At 24.6% G+C, this 12205-nt stretch overlaps 1 protein-coding gene across 1 annotated transcript in view; it reads right to left on the bottom strand.

Moving 5' to 3' along the window:
• LOC135927823 (rhoGEF domain-containing protein gxcJ-like) overlaps positions 1–11467 on the bottom strand; it is a 30262-nt gene extending 18795 nt beyond the window's left edge. The window contains exon 1 of the mRNA XM_065464021.1: positions 11413–11467. The gene's annotated coding sequence lies outside the window, so the exon portion shown is untranslated. The remainder of the gene's footprint in view (positions 1–11412) is intronic.
• Between the last annotated feature and the right edge of the window lie 738 nt (positions 11468–12205).

Raw genomic sequence — 12205 nt, 5'->3', positions numbered from 1 at the left:
CCAACAATCATCCTCAGCATTCTCTTCTCTTTAGTTTGTAGAATTCTCTTGCCTGATACTTTGGTTGGCCATGTTTCCCAACTATATAGTAGTTGGTTGTACTAAATTTTTCTTTTCAATTTGTGTGGGATTTTTTTGTAAAAGAGCACTCCAGATAAAGATCTCCACTTTAACCACCCTTAATTAATTTTACTCTATATCTCTTTCTCTAATGTGCCGTTTGTTTGTGTAGTGGAGCCCAAATATTTGCAGCTTTTTTTTGCCGATATCTGCCATTCATTTATATCAATGCTCTCTGTTTCATCTCCTCCTAACAACATATACTCCGTCATTTCTCTGTTTACTTTTAGTTCGTGCTTTTCTAGAATATTTATCGAACTCACTAATCTTTCTTTCATTTCATCCTTGAATTCGGCAAGTATCACAATATCATCTGCAAATATCATATTCCACGGGACTATTTGCGGTATAGACTGTTATAATACATCTATAACTATTATGAAGAGAAGTAGGCTAGAGCTGACCCTTGATGAACTCCCTCGGCTATTGTAAAGCCTGCTGAATTACCAGTTGTGTTAAGGACCATTGTTGTATGGTTATGATGTATGCTTGGAAGCCGAAAATACCAGGTTCAATCCTGATAAGGCTGTAAAAATTTTCAGGTTTTTCTTTGATGACTTATATGTAAAGACATATGATAAGATAGATTTCTGAACTTAGAAATGCCACCCCGGTCACCGACAGGCTTGGACAGCCGGGTGCTAGGACACTTGTTCAATAAACCAAATGAAAGATACAAACAAAAATTATATAATGGATTAATAAATACAATTTTAAAAAAAACAAGGCGCTAAAGAGATTAGATGATGATAATATAAAAATATTATCTAATTTAAAACCTAAATAAACATTTAAACTATTTTATAAAGATTCAGTTAGATCCTTTAAATATTTTATAAAAAGGTTTGGTTCAGGTTCATTAAAAAAGTGTATTCAAATAAAACATAATTTGATATGAAATATGGACAAGGTAAGGTTGATGATAAAAAAAAGGTTATATATCTTAAATTTATAATTCGCACGTATCGAAAAAAATTAATTATTAATATATCACTAATAAGAGCCCACAAAAAAAATGGATATTATAGTATAAATATATATTTCTTTGACGTATTGGAATTTATTAAAAAAGAATTCTACTATATTTGTTTAAACGATATGTACCTTTTTAAAATAAAAACTTTATAATAAAAATGAATATCTTGTGGCTAATAACACAACAAAGCACAATTAAACAGTAGAACTTTATGTATTATCTAATAAATAAATTTTAAAAAAATAATATCTAAGAGGCCTAAAATAATTTTAAAAGAATATTCTAATAAATTTGATTAAATAAAACTTCTTATATTATGTTAATTATGTGGTATTATATTTGGCTTTTTCGGTTGCGTCTAAATCATAAAACTTTTTGAAGGAGTATTATGCATGATATTAATATATTAACGATTCATTTTATAAGTCAGCTAAAGACGTCACTTTAATAACACTATTGAATTAATGTATCTATTAGTGGTTTACAATAAGTTAAGCATGTAAATTTTTTAATTTGAATAATATTATTGTTATAGTATAGTGAGCTTAAATAACCCAAATGCAGGATATCTTTATTTTTTTAAATGGAAATGGGGTTGCTATGGGCTCCATGATATTATAGAATAAAATGTAAGCATAATATGTAAACCATATTTGAGTAAAATAGACACTAGCCAGAAAGGAAATCATGCCGAAAAATATTTGAAGGAATTGGGTATGTAAGAAAATGAAATCCTTTATTAAAAAATTCAGATTATTTTAAATTATAAAAAAAATTTATTCGTTTTTTTATATGAAAAAGATGAAAATTATATAATATTAGTTTCTTTATTTTTATGGAAGACTTATTAATAACAAAGGAACATATGTGTCGAAAAATAAGTATTATTTTTAGGAATCTGTTTGAGGACTTTATATAAAGTTATGCATGGGCGGGCGGGCTAACTTTAAACAACGGATGGGTGAGCGAGTGAAAGTATTTAAAAACACGGTTTAAAATTTTCTGGCTAAATGAGCAAAACAACTTCTATTAATTTTTTTATTTCATAATATTGCATATTTTATAAGTTTAAGTACAATAAAATAAAACAAATAAAGAGCCAAACCAACCAATAAACTAATTTTTAAATTAAACATTAGGTGGACTGGTTAAATAAAATTTTTAGACAAATGAACGTGCAGGTGTCCGGGTTAAACCCGACTATACTTATATACTTCAAAGCATAAATTATCTTTTATAATGATTGATCTCCCATATATCTAAACCATAGGAAATTATTATATTTGATAAATTTTAAAAATATTTAGGAATGAAAAACTCAAGATTAAAAAAAAATATATACTCAGTCAGTATTCATTATATTTAATTACATTATCTATAAACATCGGGGAAGCCTCAGCGTCATTGGCTAAGAGGAACTAGAAAGTTCTGATGTCAGCAGCTCAGTTAAATTCATGAGTATAACACTTGCATTATTAATTCCTATTATTTCGGCTTGTCAATGCCGACTCCCCTATGCCAATGATATTTAAGCTACCTCTGATGACTTAAATAAAAAAATAATTCAATAAAATCGATATTGAGTATAATAGTAGCCTAAGATTTTAATGATGCAATTGATTTTTCTGTTCGAGAGCCCTGAGCTTACTATTGTGCATTCTTTATTTATTTAAATGTGCTCAGTAAAAAAACGCTCTCTTTTGCGCTTTCTTAACTTTAAAACAAAAGTAATTAAAATTTAATCTTAATATATCTTTTTTAAATCGGTTGAAAAAAGGACTTAACTTTTTTATTTAATCTTAATATTAAAAACTATATTGCAAACGCTAATATAATATACTAAAAAATATTCACACAACTAAGCAATAATAAAATGTCTTTTTAACCTATAAATAAATAATTTTTAAACATAATTATTTTTTTTTAAACAAATATTTATATAATGAAAATTACACTTATTAATAAAAGGAAAGTCAAGTTAATAAGATCACCTATTAACAATTTAAATATATTCTTTTATTTTTTGTAAATTATACATTGGATCGTTTTCGAGTTACCATATATTTTTGCTTCTATTAAAGTGAGGTATGCAACTATAAAAAGCATTAAAATAACATTTATATTGTAAAAAAGAAGTTTAAATGTTAGGGTGAACTATTAAAGCAATAAATATATTTCAATTAAAATTGTAATTATATTATAATTTATAAAATAAACTGATTGTATTATTATTAATTTACCTTCAAATAAAATAATAAAAATAAAAAGCACTTAATAATTAATTCTATTGAGTAACACCAGATAACTGTCTACTGCGCCAAAACCATCTTCCTATTCCTATATATTGTAAACATTTTAGAGTCACCAGCCCCGCCCCAAAGCTATCAGTAATAAAATTTAATATTTAAAAGGGACAACATACCTTCATCGCCTGGGATTGTGCCTGAATAGATTTCTAGGTCAAATATCATTCACACTTGTCCCTGGTTTAAGAGGAAAATTATGCTTAAAGACTTTAGAAGTCTTCAGGGACTTTCATAAAATGTGTCGGGAAAGAAATAACCTCAGAGACCAGAGGGATTTTACTCTGCTAAAGAATTTTTCATTAGAGATCGTAGCCTTAATTTTCTGAAACAACCAAGTCTTCGGGTGACTTCTTAAAAATAGTTTGTTTATTAGTTTTAGTCATTTTTTCAGAAAATTTTAAATAATCTTTCTAATGATTGGCTAGACCCGTTTTTAAAAATCGGCTCAAAACGAGCCGTTTAACAACACTATATTTTATTTTTTTTATTCTAAACAGATATTTAGTATATTACAAATACTATGTATTTATAAAAAAAATAAAAATGAATTTTTAATAAAAAATATAACATATAATATATATAATGTATATAATCCTTTGCGTATTTATTCCATGGCAGGAAAACTATAATTTTATTATGTAATAGATACTATGAGTGTTAGCTAGTGTTAACTTTCACCAAACATTATATTAATCATAACTATATAATCATTATAACCATATCTAATTGACGAATATAATTATTCATGTTCTATAAATTTTTAAAAAAAATACGGCCCGGCCCTGCCCGGGTATTTTTTTAAAAAAAATTTCAGGCCCGGCCCGGGTATTTTTTTAAAAAAAAATTTCAGGCCCGGCCCGACCCGGGTTTTTTAAAAAAATTTCAGGCCCGGCCAGGGTATATTTTAAAAATTTAAAATACGGCCCGACCCTGGTACCCGGGCCGGGCTTAGGGCCGGGCCTGCAGGTCTCTGATATATATTGATCAGCAGGTTAAATATTTATTGCCATATTAATTCGCTGCACAAAGAATATAGAATTTTAAGATAAACCAAAATATATATAATTGACAGAGACCTGCAGACCCAGCCAGCCCGGATATTTTTTTACATATATCAGGGCTAGGCCTAATTTTTTTTTTAAATCTAAGCCGGGCATTGCAAATGGTATCTCTGCAGGTCTCTGCTAATCGATATGCGAATTACTCTTATCAAAAAAAATTTTAAGGATTTAATAGAATAGATGATAATTTTTTCTATTATTTATACTTTTGCAAACACTTTTTAAATTTTATAGAATTTTTTTTATTTTCTTAATTTAAATTTTAAAAAATATTTTTTCTTATTTTATTCATTCTTTATTTCTTTATATTTCTGTGTTTTTAATTTTAGTTTTTTTTATCTTATATAAGTATAGATAAATAGTAAAGGTTATAGAGGGAAGATTTTGTATTATTGAGGTTTGGGAGGAAAGAATATGAATTAAATTAAAAGATAAATTGAGGGAAACGATGAAATGGGGGAAAAAATATTCATTTTTAAAATAACTAGTTTTATTTACCATCACCATGAATGAATTTTATTAATTAAACATTTTCAATTCAATGATGATAAAACTTTATTTTATTCCTTTAATTATATTATAACGAAGTAACTTCTAAATTTAGGTAAAAATAAATTATTTTATGAAAAATATTATAATGAAAAATGCAAATATAATTAATTTGATTAGGTCCAAATTATTGGTCATTATTTTTCTAAATAAAAATAATATGTTACAAGGACTAATATTAATTTTTTTGTTAAGCGATTTCCTTTAAAATTTTAATCGATAAATAATTTTTTAAGATGTTGATTATCGTGTATTCATATCTATAAATCTATAAATAAAATCCATAAACCGCGATCCCCAAAATATTCGTGTTCATTTAAAAATTATAGTTCAACCGAAGCTAGAATTTCTAAAAACCGGAATTCTTTTTAAAATTTCTAAGAAAATAGAACTAAATGTAATATATAGCAATACTTAAGTTTACCACATATATAGAGTACCTGTTCTATGAATTTCACTTAATTTTGCTGTGAACCTTTGAGCTAATTATAAATATTAATCAATATATATTTCTTAACCCTTCATAGCACAGGTGGGGATGGGACTAAGAAGACCCCAGTCATTAAAAAAAATTTATTACTAAAAATTCTTCCAATATTTTTATCTGGATCTTTTAGTTACTTATTATTTTTAGGTAAAGTATATATGTAGTTGGGATTTTGCTAGTCTTCGTGTATAACTGTTTTTGGAGGTTGGGAGGCATAAACCCCACTTTATCATGGTGTAATTTTTTTTCATCTATTTTAGCATTAATATATTAAGCATAAATAAACACTTACTTTATACATCCATTTTTATTAATTAAAAAATATATATTAATTTAATTATATTTCTAGGATATATTTTCCGTCTATACATTTTTTTTATATTATAATATGATATTTTAAAATAATTTGTCACTTTTTTGACTCTTTTGGAAAAAGCTGTCAAAAATTTTTAAAATAACAATAAATTAATACACAGTTAAAGTCACTTCCGAGTTTATTTAATATATGTTTAAAATATAAAATATATTTAATTGTAAGATATAGCGTATCTAAATTGCGGACCGAGGAACCCCTATTTAGGCTTTCGTGTCATTTTTTAACCTGTGCAATAAGGGGTTTATAAAGATAAAATTGCTATTTTAGAGGGATTTTTTTTCAATGTTTAGAATTTTGGAAATTGTTTTAGATTCCTTTAATAGAGTTTAGAACCGGTTCATATAAAAAAAACCAAAACCAGATCTTCTTTTTAAAATTTTCCGAACCAAAATTAGTTTTTAGGTCTCAAACTCTGATCAAAGAATATCCTATGTCCGCTGATAAATAATGTTTTAACAATTAAACAATATTTAAAACGTTTAAAATCGAGAAAATTTAATAAATAAGAAATTTCAAAAACTGGAAAGACAGGCATACATGGGATTTCTTTATACACAATCGATTATATTTTATATAAGTAGTTTTTTACAATACTTAAATAACAAATTGAGCCATAATTGATTGGATTAAAATTTTATTCAAAAAATAGAAATATAAAATGATTTTTAAATTTATACATAATATAATAATTATAACATCATGATCGAAATTATCATTTCTATTACTTTATACTTGATCAAAAGATAATAATTTTGATCTTAATTTATTTTTTTCAAATAATGTGAAATTAGATATCAAAAATAGCTTTATAATTTAAATGTTAAATAGCAAAACATAAATTACTCAGTAGGAGGCATTAATTAATCATACTTTTTAAGAAATTTTATTTTTTAATAAAAAGGGACAATAATAAAAGTCAAAATTAAAAAACGTTTAAAATTCCAGAATATTGGATATTACACTCAGTGATCTGCATCGGGCCTAATTTTTCAAGCCCGGCCCGTATTTATTTAAATATAGAAATTCATTTTTATAATTACTAAAAATAATAGATATATGTTATATGGCGTCTAGTTTTTATAAATAAAATCAAATTTTTATTTTACATAAAATTAGTAAATTTAGATATATTTTAAAAAAATTCCAAGGCCCGACCCGACTCGGCCCGGATTTTTTAAAAGTATATTAGGCCCGATCCAGCCTATTTGCAGATCTCTAATTACACTAACCTAACACTATTCCTTTCCTATTATATTTATGAGTTCGTTTAAAGCATTCATTCATTAAAAGACAGGTAATCGTATACGACATTTTACATCTTCATTGTTTTGTCTGTGTAAGTAAAAAAATCTAGAAATAATGTAGGCTAAAAATTAAAAATTAATTAGTTTTTTTTAAATCATTAAAAGATTTTTTTTAATAAAAAAAGGGAAAGTTTAAACCAATTAATTATTCATTTTTTAACAAAATTTTTAAATAAAAAATAATAATACACCTTTTGTTTAAAAATTTGTAATTAATATTTTTTGATTTATAATGCGAAGTACAAGCGGAAAAATACAATATTCATTAATAATTTTATTTTATTATATATGGTAAGTAAAAAGAATGAATATAGAAAACGTGCGATATTCCATTTATCGAGATTTGATTATGCAAATGTAAGATGAATTAAATTTGATAATAAATTGTAAATTCTAATGAATTTATAAAAAATTATCTATATTATTTAGGAAAAGGTATCTACAACTTCTATACACTTACACATTGTATTAATTTTAAATCTTTTGTATTTTTTTATCACAATAAAATAATCCTTATTTATTCACTTTTTTGCAGTTGACATTTTTAATTTTAGTGTATCTTAAAAATTAAAAATTGATGAGTAAGCTTAATATACTTAAGATTAGTCCAGTTGTTTTTTAAACAATAAAATATTTACACTTGGAAAGTTTGATTTGCAAGAAAAATATTCAGAGCTGTAGCTATGTAAGGAATTTTTTGTAGATTTTTTTTTAAAAAAGTTTTACACCCTGTTGTCCTAAACATCAAAAATTTAACTCGAGAAATTTATAAGACTATAGAAAAACATGTGATAAGTCTTTTGTAATGGAAAAAAATATATGGCCAAAAATTTTTTTTAATTGTGTAAAATTTTAAGAATTTAATATTAGTCTTAGTTTCAAAAAAATCAATATGCAAATTATAAGATGACTACTGCTAACTCCTACCTATGTATGTATGACTAATATACATTGTTCTAAATAGTGAGAAAATATTAGATTGCAATAAAAAAATTTAAGTTAATTCCAATTGAAAACATTCTCAACACAAAAAATATATTTCCATGGATTATTCACCATCCTAAAAACGCTATATACCAATTATAATGTAATATCTGAGAGGCCAATTATTTAAAATATATCCGGACTGGGCCTAAAAAGTTTTGTTTTAAATACCCAGGCCAAGCTGAGCCTAAAAAATTTTATTAAAAAAAATTCCTGGACCAGGCCGTATACTTTACAACCAAATATTTTAAACCGAATATAATATATTTTAAAAAAATCTGGGCTAGGCATGCAAATGGCATAAATTTACGGGTTCAGTTCGAGTTCGGTTTAAGTTTAAAAAAATAGGTGGATAGGTTCAGGTTCGGTTCAGGGAAATATTTTTGAACCCGGGTTTGGTTCCGGGTTTATCTCTGGTTTAAGAATATTTAAATTGATAATATTAGACGTATTTCTTTAAATTAACATCTGACTTGTTCACATTTTCCTCTAATTAATAATCTTTGAGAATAAGTTAAAAATAAAAAAAAAATGGCAAAATTTATAAACAATCCAATAGGAATCTTTGAGAATAAATTTAAAAATGGAGTAAATGAATTAAGTTGTTTAAAATTAATTAACACTTCACTTAATTGGAAATTTAAAAATATTATAAAATGTCAAGTAAATTATTAATACTTGTATTTAGAATTATACAAATATTTAATATTAATTTAAACAATACACTGAACCCGGTTGAACCCAGGTTCAAATAAAATTCTCAGGTTCGGTTCGGGGTTTTGAAAATTTTATAATCCGCGTTCAGGTTCAGTTTGGGTTCAAATTTTTTCCCAAAAACCAGGGTTTTTTCTCTGGGTTTGGGTTCGGTTCGAACCCCTGATATTTCTGCAGGTCTCTGATAACTATGCTGTATTTGAAAAGAGCAATAGCTCAACAACCCTAGTCTCCTCTACCCTATTATGAATATTATTCAAATATAAAATAATTTTAAAAATATTCAATTCATTTACATTGTTGGAATTGGTTTTGCTGGTTCTGCTGGATTTATAGAATTATGAACTCACTTCATTTTTAAAAAATTACATATAATTTTTTAAGAATAGAAAAAAATTAGTTTTATTTTATTATACCAATAGATAACAAAACTGTAATAGGTTTTTAATGATGTAGAAATTTCAATATAAATAAATTACTTTTGAAATATATTAAATAGTAACCTTTTTAAGGATGCATCTAGTAACATATTAATACTTTTCAAAAGTAATTTAATTAATTTTTTTGAATGTAACAACAAAAGTATATAATATACAATCATTAAATAATGATTTTCTATATTTAAAATGACTCCTAATTAAATATTAATGTTTTATGTAAAAATTTTGTTTTATATAGTGAAACTTATTTTTCAAGAAAAATGAGCAAACTATTAACACCAATTTTAAGAATATTTATTTTTTTGGTGCAAATAAATATTTTTCCAATTTATATTATTATTTTAATTGTTTTTTAATTATTAATTTAATTAAATTTTGTAAATCAAAAATTGTTTTGTAGAATGAAAAGATAATATTTAAAATGTTGAGTTATACATATAAATTTAAAAATAACTTTAATGTAACTAGTTACTTTTGAAATGTAACTGGTTAAAGTTATTTAATTACTTTCTAAAGATGAAACTCATAACTGAGTTATTTTAAAAATGTAACTATTAACAACACTAATGCCAATTTTTATAAATATCATGTCAAGTTAATAAAAAATTTCCTTCAACATCCCTGACACCCTATTTGCAGAAAATATATAGGATAAGTCATTATAAGCCAGAGATACCCCATTATCTATACTTAATCTCAATATCGGTATTGGCAGATACTTTCAATTTTAACTAATAACAACCAATGCTCAACAATTATAATTAGCCTTCATAAATTTAAAAAAAATTACATTACACTATAAATTTATAGAAAAAAATCATATAAAAATTTATAGACTAATAAAAAAGAAAGAAGGTTGCTGTTAATCTTTATTTCCTGTTTTAATTTATTTTATTAATTCTATAAATTAATTGTAAATAAATAAAAAATCACATTGTTAAATCACAATTTTACTTTTTCAATATATACTACATTAATTTTTTGGCTAGTATTGAGTTTCAATGGTATCAGGCAATATTTGTTAGTAGTAGTATTATAATTAGCTAAAAAGATGGTATTGGCGCTTCTGTTATATACCATTTTTTAAAAAAATATATTTAAAAAATAATGTCTATAATAGAAAAATTTGAGAAAAAAAAATAAATAAAAAGATGTCTAACCAAACATAGGCATAAAAGTTTTCTTCTCCATAAAAATCCTAAATATACCTAAATGTCCTGGAGAAAAAGACGTGGCCAAAAATGCCAAGGAAAAAACTTAGACAAAAATACCCTACTTTTAGAAATACAAAAAAATGGTTCTTAAAATGTTCACCTTTTTAAGCATTTAAACTTTTTATTGGGGAAATTTGTTAAGTATCTTTTATCTGAGGTATTTGTTTAGGTCTTGTTTAGGGCATTTCTTTATGTGATTCAATCTGATTTTATTGTGTCAATGGAGTCATATTTATTTTTGAATTTTGAATTAAAATAAGGGCTTGCTTAATGATTCGAAAACTTTATATATTAATTAAAGAATTTATGATATAAATGACCATACCTTGACAAGCTACACATTGTTTGAAATTATTATATTATCATCCAAAATTAATAATTAAATCAATAAATAGAAATTAAAGATGAATTGTTTACAACCAGAATATAGTTTGGTAGTAGTGAATATAAACTTAAAATAATGTTATTTATTATTAAAGATTTAAAAATCCTATAAAACAAATGGCAGCTTTTGTTATATGTTTAGAATATTTGTTAGGAAAAATTTTAAATTTATTTGGATATATACAATAAATTTAAGGTTTATTTTAACCATAAATGTTAGAATCTTATTTTTGTGCTATTATTTGTCAAAAATTATCACCTAAGTAATAGTAGATATTATATCAAATAAATTTATAGGTGATATATTTCCAGGAATAATTTATATGTAGAAAAAATGGCTATTATGTAAAAGAAAAATTAATATTTAAATTATATATGAGTGTATTTCTTTCTTTCGAGTTAGTTTTTTTAGTAAAAAAAATTTCATATTTAAAATATAGTGATTATATATAATCATTAGCTATTTCATTATTTAAGCAATAAGAATTATCATTTACCTTTAAAAAAATATCATATGAATTATTTGATTTGCCTAACTTTGATCGTAAAGTCATTTGATCGTAAATTTGGTCCATTTTTTTCTGATTGGTCTATTTAATCGCGGTAAATTAAAATCATTTAAATACATTATGCTTAATACTGTAGCTGATAATTTAAGACTATTTGTTAAAAGAAGAAATGAATACCCTAACCCTAACCGTAACCTATAAATTCATATGAATGAAAAAATCGTCCATTTTGACCTAAAATGGACCAAATGGACCAAGGAGGCCCTCCCAATTATTTACCCACGAACGACAGAATGCTTAAAATATTTCCAAGTAGGTGGAGAATAACAATCCATTGAAAATAGACAATACATAAATATGTTTTGTTTTAAAATATATAAGTTAAAGCCAAATAAACTCTGGTCAATAAATAATTATAGTTTTATATTTAATTCTTTAACTCTTATATATATTTTAATAAAATTTATTAAAATATAATTAATATTTAATTCCTTAAATCTTAAGTAGGTTTTAAATAAAATTTTTAGAATATTGTGAATCTTAATATATAATTTGGAATAAATGTTGTAGTTGGTCAACCGGTTAAAAAATACATGAGTCGATTTTTATAAACAACCCGAATAAGATTTTAGCCAAGATAATATTGTAAGTTCGAGATTTAGAAAATAGATTCCAAACCTTTCTGCCATCTGTGATGAAATTGCGAGGCTTATATAATATTATTTTGGCTAAAATCTTAATCGGGCCAATTCGAAATATTTATATAATAGCTCAAATTAAA

This window comes from Gordionus sp. m RMFG-2023, chromosome 4, assembly GCF_954871325.1.
Source record: "Gordionus sp. m RMFG-2023 chromosome 4, tfGorSpeb1-WG-v2, whole genome shotgun sequence".
Taxonomy (NCBI): domain Eukaryota; kingdom Metazoa; phylum Nematomorpha; class Gordioida; order Chordodea; family Parachordodidae; genus Gordionus; species Gordionus sp. m RMFG-2023.
The sequence above is the reverse complement of the archived record's forward strand: the minus strand, read 5'-3'. Positions and strand labels throughout refer to the sequence as shown.